At 41.6% G+C, this 16,677-nt stretch overlaps 1 protein-coding gene across 1 annotated transcript in view; it reads left to right on the forward strand.

Moving 5' to 3' along the window:
• ALK (ALK receptor tyrosine kinase) overlaps nucleotides 1-16,677 on the forward strand; it is a gene marked incomplete at its 5' end in the record, with an annotated part of 534,776 nt that overhangs the window by 135,171 nt on the left and 382,928 nt on the right. The window lies entirely within an intron of this gene.

The raw sequence follows: 16,677 nt of genomic DNA on the forward strand, positions 1-16,677 counted from the left end.
GATCCTGCAACCAAGGTATATGCCCTTGATCAGAATCAAACCCTGGACCCTTCAGTCCACTGGCCAACACTCTATCCACTGAGCCAAACCAGTTAGGGCTAGAAATGTTTGTTTCAATAGTCCTTGAAGTAGGTAACATACTATTGTTGCAGAAGACCAAGAAGACCAAGGACGCTTCTGAGGAAGTAGGAGGGATACTGTTTAATAACACCGGCGGACTCAGGGAACAGCCTTCCAAATCTGAGTGAAGGAACACTCACGGGGCTCTCCCCTTATATCTCCCTCCCTGTGATCTTTGTCCCACAAACATGGATTATGCTTCCTGTCCTTTTCGCAGGCCTTGCAAGAAGGTCGCAGGTATTGGGGGTCTCCAGGCCATATCTGATGGTCTGGCCTGGCGTCAGAGTTAATAGCCCTCCCTTTGGGCAGTGCACTGTCCACAGTCCAATGGCCTCTGTAACCAGTTCTGCAAGACCAGTATCGGGGAAGGAGAGAGGGCCTTAATTATAGGGTATCAGGAATGGACGCTCAGCTTGCTGACTTGGATTCCGTTCACTAGCATCCGAATCTGAGGGTTACATGGGAATTACCCCTTTTATCCTCCTCACTATCATTGTCTAAAGATAAGAAAACAGTCTTTTTGTCAGTTTGATTATCACTCTAAGTGTCCATCTGATTGTCCATTTGTCTGTCTTTCCCCCCCATATCTTTCTGACTGTCCTGTCTGTCTGTCTGTAACTATCCCTCCCTCCCCCTCTCTCATTCTGACTGTCTTCTTCCCACTCTTTTTTTACTGCCGTTGTTATTGAATTTCTGCTCTGTGGAAAGCATTATTCTTTGTTAATTCATTGAGCTGATAGAACTCCTTTGTACCAGCCTGGAGCTTAATGGCCAAGGGACTGGCACCGCAGAGTTGAGGACAGAAAACTTCTCAATGTCATTAAAACGTGAGACTCGAAACATTCGTCTCTGACCTCACATCAGAATGCAATAGAAGTTCCGCTAAACTAGGGAATGAATATGGATGGTGTAGGCACTCAATAAATGTTTGCTGAATTGAATGCAATAAAAATGATAAAAGAGACATTACAAATGCGTTTTTTTAAAACTTCATTACATGTACTGGAAGATGTTTTTGACATTTTATCTACATTCCTAGTTACATTTCTAGCACCAGGCACATATGATGATAGAAGTCCTTGCACTGCTATGTTGTCAATCAACTGGCCTCAGTCAAAACCCATGCTGGCCTCCAATAATTTGATTCTAATGAAGGAAGGAGACTCACATTAAAGCAGGCATTGGTATATGCTTGACATTTACAATACACGTCTCATAAAATCTTTTAATATTCACACAAGGCAGACTTTTCATCCCCATTACATTTTTTAACAGATGAAAAAAATTGAGACTTGAATATGTTCATTAACCTGCCTCAATCACATACCAAATAAGTAGTCAACTAGAAATGTAAATTCAGGTTTATCAAACTTTTCAAATATGTAACCATGCTTTTCCCACACTTTTCTCCCTTGAAATCATATCATAGAAATTATTGTCTGCTGTTTGTTGGATTATCAATAGAAAATGCCCTTCTGTATTCTAACTTGGAAACATTTCATTTTGAGTCTCATGAAATTTTAAGCATAAAGCTTTAAATAAGACAAATGGCTTATGGTGTTCTTACCATTTTTTAGCTTTAATTAATTCATTTTCAATAGAGGATAACTGAGTTCAGTAGCCCCTTTTTGATCATTTCAGCTTTTCGTTTGACACCTTTTCTTCCTGCTGATAAGTCCTAAATCATGCCTTGAAATTTTCTTGATCTTAAAAACCTGGGCAACCTATTCTACATGGTCAGGAATTGACACACAAACCGCTTATGGCCACCCTTTAATACTGGAATGACAACAAATAGTAGATGACTGTGCAAGTTAAACAATTTGCTCAGTGGGCTCATTAGCTAAATTATGCTGTCAGGATATAAACATGGAAGCCTATGTTATGAGAAAAAGTAATGATACATAGAATTTGAACATGATTCTTCCACAAAAAAAGAACATGTACATTTGTAATGTGTCATTTATTTTTCAACAAAATCCATTTGGTCTTTTCTATTGACCCAGGCTCCTAGCTCCAGGCCAGGGCCACTTGTATGTGAAACTCCATTTTATGTCTACAGCATCCAAGCACTTGGGTAGTAGCTGATGAGTAAATGAATGAATTTATCGTAACATGACTCCTCCCTGGCCTGAGGCACTTTAAAAGCTACTGCGAAGGCCATCTTTCTACTTGGCTGTTGTGATCTCAGCCTCTCAATTCCTCCCATGCCAAGATCTGGGTTTCAGGGCTCTCCATCTGCCCTCCAGGAATGCACTTTCCCCCTTGTCCCCTCTCGTGCCTGTGTTTCTCCTTCTCACTTTAGCTTACCCTCCTCAGGACCTTTCTCTTCCTCCTGGGTCTCATTCCAACTCCAATCATTGCCCACCCTCGTAGACAATACTGTGCTGTTCTGGGGAACTAGCCAGAATGTTCCCAGTGGTAGATGCTCAGGGAGGATTATATAAAATGAAACTGACACCAAGTTGGGAAGGACGGTAGAGGTAATGCCTCTCCATAGATTCTTCTTTTCTGGGCAAACCTTGCTCATGACAGATGTCCCTGCCACCTGCTGCTTTGCTCTGGACCTCTGGTTTGTCAGTTCTTTTCCTAAAATAATTCCAAGAACTGAATGCAATATTATCTATGTGCTTTGCCCATTGCAGAGCCCAAGGGAGTCACTGCTGTCCACAGTCTAGAGGTTTGCTGTTAGTGGTGTCACTTAAGATTGGAGTTAATGTCTCTTTAGCAGCCATGCTGCATTGATATTATTGCCATATAAGAGCTTAGGGAAGTCAAACATCCAGACGTGGTGGTTTTTTTTCCCTTTTCTTTTTTTACATGAAATGTTATAAAATCAGCACCAACTGCAAAACCCCATTCTAGAGTTATGTAGGAGATATTTTTACATTAAAAAAAGGAATTCACATTTAACAGAGCATTATGAAAAAGATACAAACACATAAGCTACTCATAAATACATCATGCAGAGGTATCTACCACTAACACTTTAAGGTATAGGTTTCCCAGCTGTATTTATCTCTAGCTATTTACCACTTTTATATTTCTTAACCAAATTAGGGCCACACTGTTAGCAGTGTTTTATAGTCTGTTTTTTTATTTAACACTAGTGGCCTGGTGCATGAAATTTGTGCACATTAAAAGGGGATTAATTAGAGGAAATAATTTAATATTGCTATTTGCCATTTCTCCTATAATAGAAGTGTCAGAGATGAAAGAAAATTAGTAAAATGTATATGAAAACCTTCCTCCTGTCAGAGTCTGGGGTGCAAGATCCAGAGTCAAGTCCCCACCCACATGCGCCTCAAAATTGTGTGAGATCCAGACCCGGCAGTCCCCCCACCATTGGGCGAGATTCAGACCTGGCCAGTCCCACCCCTGTCAAGCCCCAATGGGTGGGGGCATGGCCTGAGTTCCCTCAACCCAGCACTGGGGGTGCATCTTGAGGTCCTCCGTCAAGCCTTGCTGGGTGGGGGGTGCAGTCTGAGGTCCCCTGTGAAGCCCTATCTGGTAGGGGGCATGGCCTGAGGCCCCCTGGCCTGGCACTGGGTTGTGGAGCTAGACTTGAGGTCCCCTGTCAAGCCCCACAGGGGCAGGGGAGGGCATAGCCTCAGGTTCCCACTAACTGCTTGTTAAGCCTCCTTATGGGAACTTGGGTTCAGCTGTGGGTGCAGCCATATTTGTGATGGAAAATTTGCATATTCCCTCTTTATTATATAGGATATTATGAAAATACTAGAGGCCTGGTGCCCACATTCGTGCACAGGTTTCTAGCTGAGCAGTGCTCCCCCTGTGGGAGCGCCCTAATCACCAGGGGACAGCTCCTGTGTTAAGCATCTGCCCCCTGGTGGTCAGTGCACATCATAGTGACCGGTCATTCTGCCTTTTAGTTGATTTGCATGTTAGGGTTTTATTATATAAGATATCTTTATCAATAAGTAAATTTCTGCAACATCTTTTGCCTGGATAATATTACATTTTAAGTATACCCACAGTGTATTCAACCTTTCATCTACTCTTATGGAACTATTTCTAACCTGTGGGTATTATCCAGGAGCATCATTGAGGCTAAGCCTTTGTGCACATCCATAGTTATTTTCTTGGGGTATTTTTGGAATCGGTAAATCAATGGATAAATCATTTTAAGAATTTTGATACATACGCAATTGATAATCTGAAAACTTTAAGGGGTATTACATTTTATGTGAATTGGGCTTACATAATTTCAAATTTTGACTCTTTTTTGTTGCATCAGTTATTACTACAAATTTGATAAGGAATTCTTCCATTTCTTGTCATTGATTTTTTTAAGTTAAGTAAGATAAGGTCACTCATTCTGCAAATATTTATCAGTGAATACCGAAAAAGGCACTGCTAGGTTCTAGAATTAGAAATTCAAGAGCACATAAGCCTTAATCTTGGTTCTCTTTTATTAATACAAGAAGCATTGTTCCATTAATAAACAGTTTGAGACATTTTATATTAAACTTGCTCCCTTCCTTAATGCCCTAAATATAAGTTACTTTGTCAAATTTTAAAATACATTGTCAAAATGGAAATAAGGGCAATTCAGCATGAGCATGACTTTTTTATTTTCTACCCTGGCTATTCTTTTTTCTTAAAGGCACATGTTTATTCTAGTAAATAAGAAAAAAATTCAGAAAAGTATAAAGAAGAAAATAAATGACAAGACCATTCAAAGACAATTACTATTAATTGTGTATTTTCTTCCAGGCATTTTCTTTGTATATTTTTTACATAGCTGAGATCATATATATGCAGTTTTCCAAGCATAAAATGTAAATATTTCCTCAAGTTATGAAAAACTCTTTGAAAACATCATCTCTAATGGCTTCATAATATTCCATCATGGAAATGAATTAAAATATAGAGTTTGTTGGTTAATAGTGAAAACTCTGAAGTAAGGCTGCATGGGCATCTTGTCCTGATGCTGCCATGGGGTAGGTCAGCTTGTGATCTCAGACCAATTACTCAAGCTTTCTGTGGCTCAGTTTTGTTTTTTTTTATATTCAAAATGGAATATTTATAATCTCTATCTTTTAATGTTTCTATGAAGAATACATGAGTCAATTCAAGTAAAGCTTAAACTAGTACTTGGCACATAATTATTCTAACTACTGCTAGATCAGTGGTCAGCAAACTCATTAGTCAACAGAGCCAAATATCAACAGTACAATGACTGAAATTTCTTTTGAGAGCCAAAATTTTAAACTTAAACTTCTTCTAATGCCACTTCTTCAAAACAGACTTGCCCAGGCAGTGGTATTTTGTGGAAGAGCCTCACTCAAGGGGCCAAAGAGCCGCATGTGGCTCGCGAGCTGCAATTTAATGACTATGGTGCCAGATATTTAAGTTGTTTCAAATTGAGATAGCATTTCCTACTATAAAATTACTGAAGAATGCAATTGTTAACAAATATTTTTATAATTTCAGAATATGTTTAGGGTAGAATCAAAGTTTTAAGATTATAGCTATTGTTAAAATAGTTTATATGCACTTATCTACAGTACAGTACAGTTTGTTTTCTCTGTAGGAAGATAATTATGCCCAAATCAGAATCACCTGTGGGACTTTTGCAATTCTCCTCTCATCCTCTCCCCATCATCTTCATCCTCCCTCCCCCAGATGACAAGAATCAAAATCTCCAGAGCATCTGAAACTTATCTTCTTAATGTAAGGTGACCAGATGTCCTGCTTTTGGCAGGACAGTCCCAATTTTTAACAATTTGTCCCACGTCCCGTGGGACACGGGACAAATTGTTAAAAATTGGGACTGTTCCGCCAAAAGCAGGACGTCTAGTCACCTTATCTTAATGTCTTCATATGCAAATGGAGTATATCACTATGTGTTTCCTAGAGTTGTGATAAATAAATAAAATGAATGAATGTGCATAGGACTTTACCCGTTCTAAGCACTCATTGTCAGTCCTTATTACATTATTATTACAAATAATTAAATGTATTATTTATACTCCTAGGAATGTATACAATTATTTATTTTATTACCCCTTATCAGTTTGGGAATAATTATTTTAAAATTTGTTTTAAATTATTAAATGTTATTTTGAAATATTTTCTAATCCCATAAGAAAAAGTAGTATTTCAGTCTTAATTTGTTTTCCTTTGGTTACTGTTGGATTTGAGCTTTTCTCAAAAGTTAATTAGTCTTGTAGTTTTGTATGTATGTGTCAGAAAGAATGAGGTAGAGAGAGGGGGGGTGGATATCAGGATCTATTTATTTTAGAAGGATCTTGATTTTGTACTTCTTTTACTTTTTATTTGGTGGGATATGTAGGTGTGGGAGCGTGTTGCTCTTTTGATAGTAAGGATATTATTCTTTATCAGACCGTGTCAAAACCTATTGAACTGTTTTTGTCTCCCTATGGTCAGTATATGATTCTAAAGGTTTCTAAGCCACCTGGTTAATTAAACATTTTATTTTTTATTTTAAAAAATATATTTTATTGATTTTTTTACAGAAAGGAAGAGAGAGGGATAAAGAGTTAGAAACATGGATGAGAATCATCGACCAGCTGCCTCCTGCACACCCCCTACTGGGGATGAGCCAGCAACCAAGGTACATGCCCTTGACCGGAATTGAACCTGGGACCCTTGGGTCCGCAGGCCGACGCTCTATCCACTGAGCCAAATCAATTTTGGCTAATTAAACATTTTAGAATTTTACCAGAGACCATTGTTAAACTTATAAGTCTATGGTCCCTGAACTCCATTTTATTTTTCCATTAAAAAATATCTGAAAACATTAGTCAGTTTTCTATCTCCGACACAACTTAAAATCTTCATGATTGCTCAGAGCTTTCATAAGCACCTGATGGAGATTTTCTGCAATGCTTTTTGCTTGGACCTGAATGTGGGCAAACAGAATAAAGATAAAGAGCACAGAGAGGAAAACTGCATAAATCTACAAATGTGGCCAGTGAGGAAAGCACGGATAGGACTTCTGGGGTGTGTGCTAACAGGTATTGCCTCCCCCAACTCTGCCCAGTTCAGAGTCTGCATCCCCCAGTTACTCTCAGTGAATTTCACTATATCTGGAAAAGTACCTTTATATCTGGTTATATTCCTCTAACTTTTTCATCTTCTGATAACAGTAATTTCTCAATAGTGGCAAATTTAATAGTCACATTTTCTATTATTTGCAAATGACTCCAAATTGCCTGATATACAGTAAATTGTCATTTTGCTGAGATAAGAATTCGAAGGTCTCACACTATTAGGGTGAGTGTGGTCACAAGTCACTTAGTGAGTGATTGTTGTTTCATGTCTACTGTGGCAATGCATTTTAAGGAGGTAATGGTAAGTGATTCAAGGATGTAGGGATTCCAAAAGTCTCCGGCTATATCTGCACAAAAAACAAGGGTTTACCCTGTGTGCATGGCCCAGGGTGAAATGATGTCTCTCTCTCCCACCCTGTGCTAATCTTTTGCCAAATGTGAGCAATTAGCAAGGACATGACTTAATTCTCCTACAGCAGCTTTCCAGGTGCACAGTTGTTAGCGATAAAAGTAGTATTATTTAATTAGCTTGTGCTTCATTTACCTGCTCCAGATATTTTCAGTGCTTACTTCTGACTGCTCTTGAGCTGGATTGACATACGGCACATTATCCTGATGAGATGGAAACCTTTGGTGTGCATTTGGAGATATTAGGGGAACTCAGGAAATACTTTCATTTTCCATCCAGAGGTTTAACGTTGTGTAGGTGCTGCCTGAGTGTAACTTGCTCATATTGACTATAATCTTTTATTCAGCAGGCTACAAAGCTTTGTTTCTTATCCACCTGGAGTAGTGGCCATCATGCCCAGTGCTGCCTAGAATCTCCAATGACAGAAAGACCTGGGAAGTCTTGGGAGATAGAGTGTCACTTGCAGGCAGAGTCCATTATCTTGGAAGCCACTCCTGGAATCACTGTCGAAAGCAATTTCTCAGAGATAATGCTCAAACCTTAGAAGGCTCTTTCCTGCCACTATGATTGAAAGGACAAGGGAGGCAGCCAAGCCATCTTGGTCGGCAAATGTCATCAGTCATGATGAGCCACTAATCCTGATGAGACTTCTGATAAGACTCCGGTGTGATGAAAGATGAGGCCGTGGATGGCAGTTAACTCAGTCATTTGTAATCATTACTTTTTGGCCATTCAGTAACCATCCTGTGAAATTATTTTGTGCATTTCTCAGAGTAGAGAAAGGAGCCGGATTTTGCCCTTTTCCTTTGGTGAAGCAGCCCAGCAGTTATAAATGCTTAAAGGAAATGTCCTCGGGCCCCAGCACATCCAACTTCAAGAACCTTACCCAAATCACCTGCATTGTGTGGGTGATGACAAAGTGTTGGGCACACCTGCGCTTTTCCTAGCTGCCACAGAGTAAGCCCAGAATTCTTTTATGACTAGCATCTGTATTTGCTGTCTCAGATGTTTCCAGGGCAAGATGCGGAGTGGATGGCACTCTCTTTGGCTTCTTGCAGTGTGACTGTAGCCCAGAGCTTCCTTCCCCAGCAGTGTATATTGGTGTTGCATGCGCCGCAGATGGCTGCCAGGTGTGTAGAAGAAATACCAGTCTATTGAACCCTCAGCACTCTGGGAGGCTGGATTGGACCAGGAGTGGCTGAAGCCCTCAGTCCATTTGCCTCTAACTTTGGGCAGCTTCTACTTAACCCAATGGGCCATATAAATATTAGCATTTTCTCTGTGTTTCATGATAAAAAAAAAAAAAAAAAAAAAGGAAGCACTGACTTAACCTCTTTGGTTTTCATTTTCCTTCTCTGGAAGTTGGGCTTTTATTGTTTTGTTTTGTTTTTAATGTATTAATTTGTTTTGCAGCAAAAATCTTTATTGTTTCCATTTGGTCCAAGCAGAGAAGAGGGCTCCATGGTTGTTAAAAGCATGGTAGAGGGCTTGATGGTTGCAGAAGCCAGACAGCAAGGGATGCATAGGGGCCTCTCAAAGGCCTCTTGGCTCCAAAGGCTTCTAGTCTTGCCTGAGAGCGAACCTGTTGAAGAGATAATTGCCCAGCTTAGCCCAGGGGTGGCCAGCGTGCGGAGGTGAGTCAGGTGTCGCCCATCATCCTGATGAGTTTCACCTCCTCACCCCGGAAGTGGTTCTCCAGGAAGTCTGGGAGCTGAGGGTCTGTGGGTAGAACCGGGCAGGCAGGTCCACAAGGGCCTGGTTCAGGCTCCTCTCCAAGGCCATGGCGGCTTCCTGGTGTCCTGAGTTTTGCCCACTCATCTTGGGGAGGCTCCAGCACATCCTGAAGAGAATGCAGCCACCGCACCGAGCTTGCATATTTAAGAGACGCTCAGCGCCCTCGTGCTTCTTTTCTGCCAACTCTTGAAAGAAGCAGCCTACTCCTCCAGAGCCACATTGTCTGGGTGAAAATAGAAGCCCAGAGAGTGGTATGTGTGGGAGGCCTGCAAATGCAGGTTGGCCAGGCGGTTGACAGCAACCTCCACCTCAGTGGGATAACTCTGACGAGTTTGGGAGCTTAAGATTGTTCGGCAATAAGGAGTTAAGGTAAGGATCAGACGTCCTGCTTAAAATCGGGACTTTTTAAAAACGCCGCGGGATGCGGGACAAATTGTTAAAAATCGGGACTGTCCCACCAAAAGCGGGACGTAAAAAACCAGTGTTGGTTGGTCTTGGGAGCTGAGGATGACTGTGGTGGTTCCCAAGGTGATGACTGGAAAAGAAGTTGGAGGCTAGAAGAAGGGGCATTCCTGGGTCTTTTGAAGCAAGCGACAGATCCGGGGGACACCCAGATAGATGTGTCTGAACTGTAAGGTGGGCTTTAACAAAATTATCCCACAAGGCCATCGTGAAGATCAAATACTTGATTGCGTATGGTTGGGCTTTGAGAGCTGCTGCACATTTATCAGATGTTATCACTGGCCACAAAGAGAGAGGATTCTGCTCCAGTTTTCCCTCTTTGGCTGTCCCTTTGAAAATGGGATGGAATTCCACTTTCAAGTCATCAAACCAATGTATGGCATCTTATTAAAGTTAAAGCATTGACATAATACATTTTTTATAGTTTTGGGTTCTTGTGACTTCCTTATAGACATCTACCAAGCAGAAGTTCCTTGCTTCCCTGCCCAATGGTGCTGATGATACAGTAGTGTATCTGCCTCCTCTGGTCTCTCTGCATTTGGGTCCCAAGTCCACCCAGGTTCAGGCCTCCCTTCCTGCTATTGACCAGCCTTTGCTCCCTCTTAGCCTGTGTTGCCTTGGAATGGAAATTTCCACAGTTTCAGCATCTGTGCTCTAGTCTAGGGTATGAGCTGACTGGTGTAAACCCCTCACGTAGTTCCAGAGAATAACCTCATCTCCTCAAATCAGTCCTCAGACAAATCTCATGAGTTGAGAGGAACTCCCTTCTGCCCTCTCCTTATCAGTCCTTAAGCCAAATTCTACCTTGATAAGTGTGTGAAAACCAACCCACAAAACAACCTATAATAATAAAAGCATAATATGCTAATTAGACTAGACTTCCTTCTGGACAAAGCAGGGCTGAGAGGGCAGCCTGGGTCTCTGGTGCCTGAGAGAAGCCTGTGCCAGCAGCTGGGGGAAGGAAGGCTATTCTTACACAAATTTTGTGCCTCGGGCCTCTAGTGTACCATAAAATGTTAACAATTGTTGTGTGGGTGCTGGAGATATGGGTTATATTTGATTTTTTTCTTTAGACCTTCCTGGACTTTTTCTGGTTTTCTTTAGTGAAGCTAAGAGTGTATTAAATTATATTTTCTAAGAGATGCACTCAAGATGTGCTTCATGAAGGCAAATAACAGCTCCGACATTCCTTCATACTTACTGGCTCAAAATTACTGCCTCTGCTTTCTGAGCCAGGTGGTTTGGAGGGTGGAAGTCAGGAGGAAGGGAGAGGAGGCAGCATGTGAACCATTGAATTTCCTCTTTTCAGACATTGCTCTGGCAGCTAATTCCAGGGTGCTCATCTGTATGGTGGCAGCGTGCCTTTCATATTTCCCCCAAGGTGTTTTATGGCCTTTTTATAATGGTACTTTGAGTAACTTTCTCGTGTAACTTCTAAGTAAGGGAAAAATACCGGATGCTTTCTTTCTTTCTATGCACTTTTTCTTTCTTCTTTGTTTCTGCCCATTCCTTATACCTTCTTTCAATTTCCTCCCTCTTCTTTTTTCTCTTTTTTCCAGCTGCTTCCTTTAATCTCTTCACCTACTACTTAAAGCAAAATAAAACTTGGCAGTAAGAAAGAAAGGATTTGGTTATGTTAGTCAGGGCTGTGGTGAGGGAAATGCAAATATGGGTTGATCATTAGGAGCTAGGTGGCTGCAAGAGTGGTTCCAGGGGCAGTTTTATCCCTTTACTGTTTCAGAAGGTAATTCGGGTTTCAAATTGGTAACAACTGGCATATCTTCATTTCACTTTACTCTTAAGGTTGTGGGGAGGGGGAATTGCCTGAGAAATCGATGCTTAAACTGGGGTCCTAAAATGGGTGACTAGTGTTAACTAGATAAAGAGAGTGAGATAGGGGCCAGAGAGGTCATTTGTCCTCAGTGAGGAGAATGCTGCAGACACCTGTGATCTGACCTGCTTTTCTGCTGCATGTAATTCAACATCTCTGTTCTCTAGTGGAATCTACATCTCTTCTCTAAGAGGTTCTGGATTAAACAGTGGCGTCACTGCAGGTCCGTACAACAGGGTTCCTCAGTGACACCTCACTTTTCTTGGTAGTGATTGAGGAGCAGGTGCTCTGGACTGAGATAGTCTTGGGACTATTGAGGCAGATACAAAGGAAGTTATGTCAGCCTCTGTTTTCCCCACCCCATCTAAGTCTTTAGTCAATTCTACACATCTACTAAAGCATGAATTTTTTTAAAAAAAAATATATATTTTATTGATTTTTTTACAGAGAGGAAAAGAGAGAGAGATAGAGAGCTAGAAATGTCGATGAGAGAGAAACATCGACCAGCTGCCTCTGTACATGCCCTTGACCGGAATCGAACCTGGGACCTTTCAGTCCGTAGGCCGACGCTCTACCACTGAGCCAAAATGGCTTCGGCTAAAGCATGAATTTTTTAGGCAACCTTCCCTGGCCTTATGGATGATGTCAAGTCCCTTTTTAATACATTCTCATAGGGCTGTGTATCTCACCTTTACAATGCATGCCAACATTGAGATGTTACAAGGATTTGTGAGGTGGTTGGATTGCTGCTCCACCATACTTTAAGCTCCAAGAGGGTGATGTTTAATTCTGCTCACTAATGCATCCTATCTGCCAAGGGAAGAGCTTGGCACATAGGAGATACTCAATAAATATTTATCAAATGAATTAATTACTCTTGGCTCCATATCTTTTGGCTATAGGACCTTAGGCAAGTTACTTAACCTCTCTGAGCCTTAGGTCCTTCAATGGAAATGGGGATAATAATCCCTCATTCAGAAAATTGTGAGATATTCATTGACAATGGTTGTAAAGCACCTCATATTGTGCCTGCATACAAGTAGGCACACACACGAAGTCATGTGGTTTTTTTTTCTTATTATTTTCTTTTTCATCCTGAGTATTGCAGAGTTGCAGTTTAAAGAGCAAAAATTCATGGGCCCCTATTTCTTTCCCCTCCTCCCTTCTTTATTCCCCTCTTCCTTGGTTGGGTGAGGTAATGAATGAAGGGTCAGAAGACCAGATTCTTGATTTTTCACTAATGAGATGACCTTGGCTAAAGCATTAGTGCTTCCTGTGTTTCAGCTTCCTCATATATGTGGTGGCAGGACAAAAGTAAATGGTCTTTATCATCTTTCCCAACTCTCTCACCCTGGGTCTCTGCATAGGGGTCAAGGGTAACACTGACCACTGATATTCACAGTACAAGATGAAAGGAAGCAAAGAGGAACTGCAGGATCAGAACCAGGAGAAGCAAATTAGGCTGTTGGCCTATCTATTTTTAATCCAAGCTGAGTTTATTTTAGTAAGACAGGTGAAGAATGTTTTAAAATGCATCATTATGACAATGCCCTTTGGTAGCAGCACAAGGATTTTCTAGTGTGTCTTTCTTCAAAAGAGCCTGAGGGCTTTGTACATACTGTCTCATTAATTCTCAGAGTGTCTCTACAGTTGGACAGGGAAGTAGATGAGTTCTGTTTTATATGCAGAGAAACAAAGCTTCCAAAAGGTTAAGTAGCTTATCCAAGGTTGCACAGTAACATCACTGTTCCCAGGAACCCAGGTCTCTCTAGCCAGCACACCAGCCTGTGAGAGCATTCTGCTTCCAGGCTCTGGAAATGTGCCCACCCATGAGTGAGGTTTTTGTTCTGAGCAATGTGATATTTAAAGTTCTCCTATAGGACAATCTCTTTTCCCTGAAATGAGAGGGATGACAAGTAGATAAAGAGGAATTGGAAAAAGAAAAAATAAGGAAGGATTGAAAAGACTAGAAGTTAGTAGAATATTTTACATCTCTCCCTCTTTCCATTGCAAACATCCTTACCCTGGACCAGTTAAGACTCCATCTCAAGGGTCAAGCATCAGATCTGGTTGCCATGGAAACCGTGCTAGCTGAGCTTGAGGCTCTGGAGAGCCAGCTGCATTCACTAAAGGTGTGTGAATCTAAGTCACCTGCCCAGCTGACCTGAAGGAATTCTGTCATCCTCACTTAGGAGAATGTTGCAGGCATCTACAACCTCATCAATCTTCCTGCTGTATTTAACTCAGGGTATCTGTTTTCCAGAGCAATCAACATCATCTCCAAGAGATCTGTGTTGGAGTGTGGCATGCCTGTTCAGTCCACATATCAAGCATCCTTAGCTGTATGTTCTATCCTGGTTCTCACTCTCTGTGACCTAGGGTAGGGCAGTTGTGCTTTCTGAGCCTCAGTCTTCTTGATTAGAAAAGGGGTTAACTAACAGGATGATTATGGGGCTTGAGAGGGAATGGCTCTGAAAGTCATCAGTGAGTCATAAGTCATGATGAACGTGTTTAATAGTTAGTACCCATGCTTCTGTGGTCACCAAGTCTTGTGAAAATGGGCCATGACCTTCCCTTGGGTCACCCTGGTAACTGTCTCTTCCCAACTTGACTCATCAAGTAAAGAAAAGAGCCAGGTGTTTCTGGACAGTTTGTAGCTTCTTGTATAATTTACCCAGAAACTACGGGCACTCCCTTGCCCTGAAAGAGAAAAGTGTTTCATTGATGGACTTGGTTTTCCAGGCTGTCTGGTCTTTGTGTCACTTGCAGTATATTAATTATTTAGTGCTCAGTTAAAGCTTTCTGAGATCACAAGATGAAAGGCCTTGTGGCAGTTCAAAGTCTTCCTTTGGATTATTATTCTAGTCAACATATTTTATGGAGAGAAAATAGGCTTGATCATCATAATGGAGTAAATTTCTTAAAGAGTGGAGTACAAGCAAACCACAAAAATGGGCTCAAAACAGATAGTCATGTTGCCCTTGCTAAGGGAAGTGCTCAGGTGTGTGTGTGTGTGTGTGTGTAGAATCAGGCCACCTGGAGAGTGATATCCTCTTAACTGTCAGTCTTCCTTTGCTACCACCCTGAGAGTCCACCTTGGCTAGGTAGGAAGGACCAGTGTCTAAGAACACTTCGAGCAGAGGTTCCAGAGCAAGAGAAGACATTACAGGGCTCACAGGCCATTCAGGAGCCCTTGTGTGAGAGAATGAGGTCATCTCTAGATAAGTAAAAATGTAGCAACTTGGGACACAAATTCTGAAAGGTTTGCATAAAATGTCACATTGCCTTTATTATCTAGTAGCCTTTGTAGACATGACCAGAAGATGCCTCTGATATGACCCTGACCTTGACAGTGAGAAGCATATTCTACATGAGACTAAACAACAGCTCCATGAAAAATCCCCCTCCCCCCCCCTTTTTTTTTCTAAATATGTGTGCCTGAGATTTGTAAGTGAAATATACTATTATACTCCATTGTCAGGATCAACATGTTTGATAAATGGCCTATCTGTCACTGCCCTGAGTGGTAATAAGCAGTGGTGGTTAAGGAGGTTGGGTAGGTCCAGTTCAAGTTTTATTTTGGTCCATGCTGAATCCCAGGGAGTCAGCTCAGGGAAGATGGGAAACTTTGGAGAAGGTGGGATTTGGATTGGGCCTTTAAGAAAGGGTAGGATTTAGGATAGCAGGGGGTGGAAAAGGACATTTTAGGCAGAGATCCACTTGACCAAAAGTTTGGAGACTTGTGAGTAATTGAAACAATAGAATGTGGAAGGACCCTGAGTGGCAAATAAGGCCAAAAAAATAAGTAGTAGTCAAAATGTGAAAGCTGCAAATTTCAGCTATTTCTACAGTAATCACTTTGTCCCTTTTTAGTGTGGGTCTAGTATACTTGCAGGTAATCTGCTTCCTAAAGGCAGGGGCCGACATAACAACTTCCTTTCTATCTCCCTCAATAGTCCTTAATGCTGTGCCTGGGGAAGGAGTGCTGCTTTTATTGACTGACAGATGTGATTCACCACTGAATGAACTCAGTAGTTACCCGCAGTTCCTTTTGGGGTTATAGGGAGGCAAGAAACTTGTTCAAATGAAACTGTACAAGAGAATATTATAGCAGATAATAATGTTGCTTCAAGAATTGAGCCACTAGAAGAATGAGAACCTTCCCTGGCAGTGTGGGAGTGGAGCTTAGAGAAAGGTGAAGTGCAGTGGGGGCCATTTAGCTCCATTCAGATGCCGCCCCTGAGACTAATAGCTTCTCTCTCAATGAGCCAGCTGGAGGAGAAGTAAAGCAAACTGGAGAACTGACGATGTGTGACCTGGAGAGGACCTGAGTGAACCTAGTTCAGCATCCCCGTTTCCCAGGCCTAGAGAAGGTGTGGGAGGTCTGTGTGCTTAGGACAACGGCCACATCTGCTAACTTTGCTCTTTAACCTTCAACATCACTGCTGACTCTAGTAGTCATAGAAATGCACTGAGAAAGTTTCTGTGGCTGAGCAGAGACGGGCTAAACACAGTGGATACTGAAAGCAGTTCTCTAGGGCTGCCAATTCCGCTCTGTGCCCAGCCTTGCAGTGCCTGCTCACCACCACCAGTTGACCCATTAAGCTTTGCTTTGTGTGACACAAAATCATTGTACAGGAATGCATTATTAAGTGTGTTTTGAAATGCAAGGGAAAACCAGCAGGCTGTCACTGATTGTTTCATTGTTGGAAGGAAAATAAATAATTAAAATGTGTACAAGGCAAGGCAGGAGCAGTTCCAAAGAGTGTTTAGAAGAGAGGCATTTTTACATCTTATTGATGTAGGTTTGTAAAACATGCTTACTGGTGAACCTAGGGTATTCATGTAAATCACCACCACACACATGTAGCTCTTCATTATTTATGCCAACACATGTGATCTTTTCACTAGAATATGTGCACTGGCTTAGGGATAAACAGACACAGAGTGGGAAATAGAGATATGGCTAACTGGCTGAAACTGGGATAGCAGAGATCATGGACAGTTGGCAGAGCTAATAATTAAGCAGTGAGTAATAGAATGGCAGCTCTTTGGGAACACTTTAGATTTCTGGAAATTGTATT

The sequence above is a fragment of the Pipistrellus hanaki genome (genome assembly GCF_964339955.1).
Source record: "Pipistrellus hanaki genome assembly, chromosome: 12".
NCBI lineage: Eukaryota > Metazoa > Chordata > Mammalia > Chiroptera > Vespertilionidae > Pipistrellus > Pipistrellus hanaki.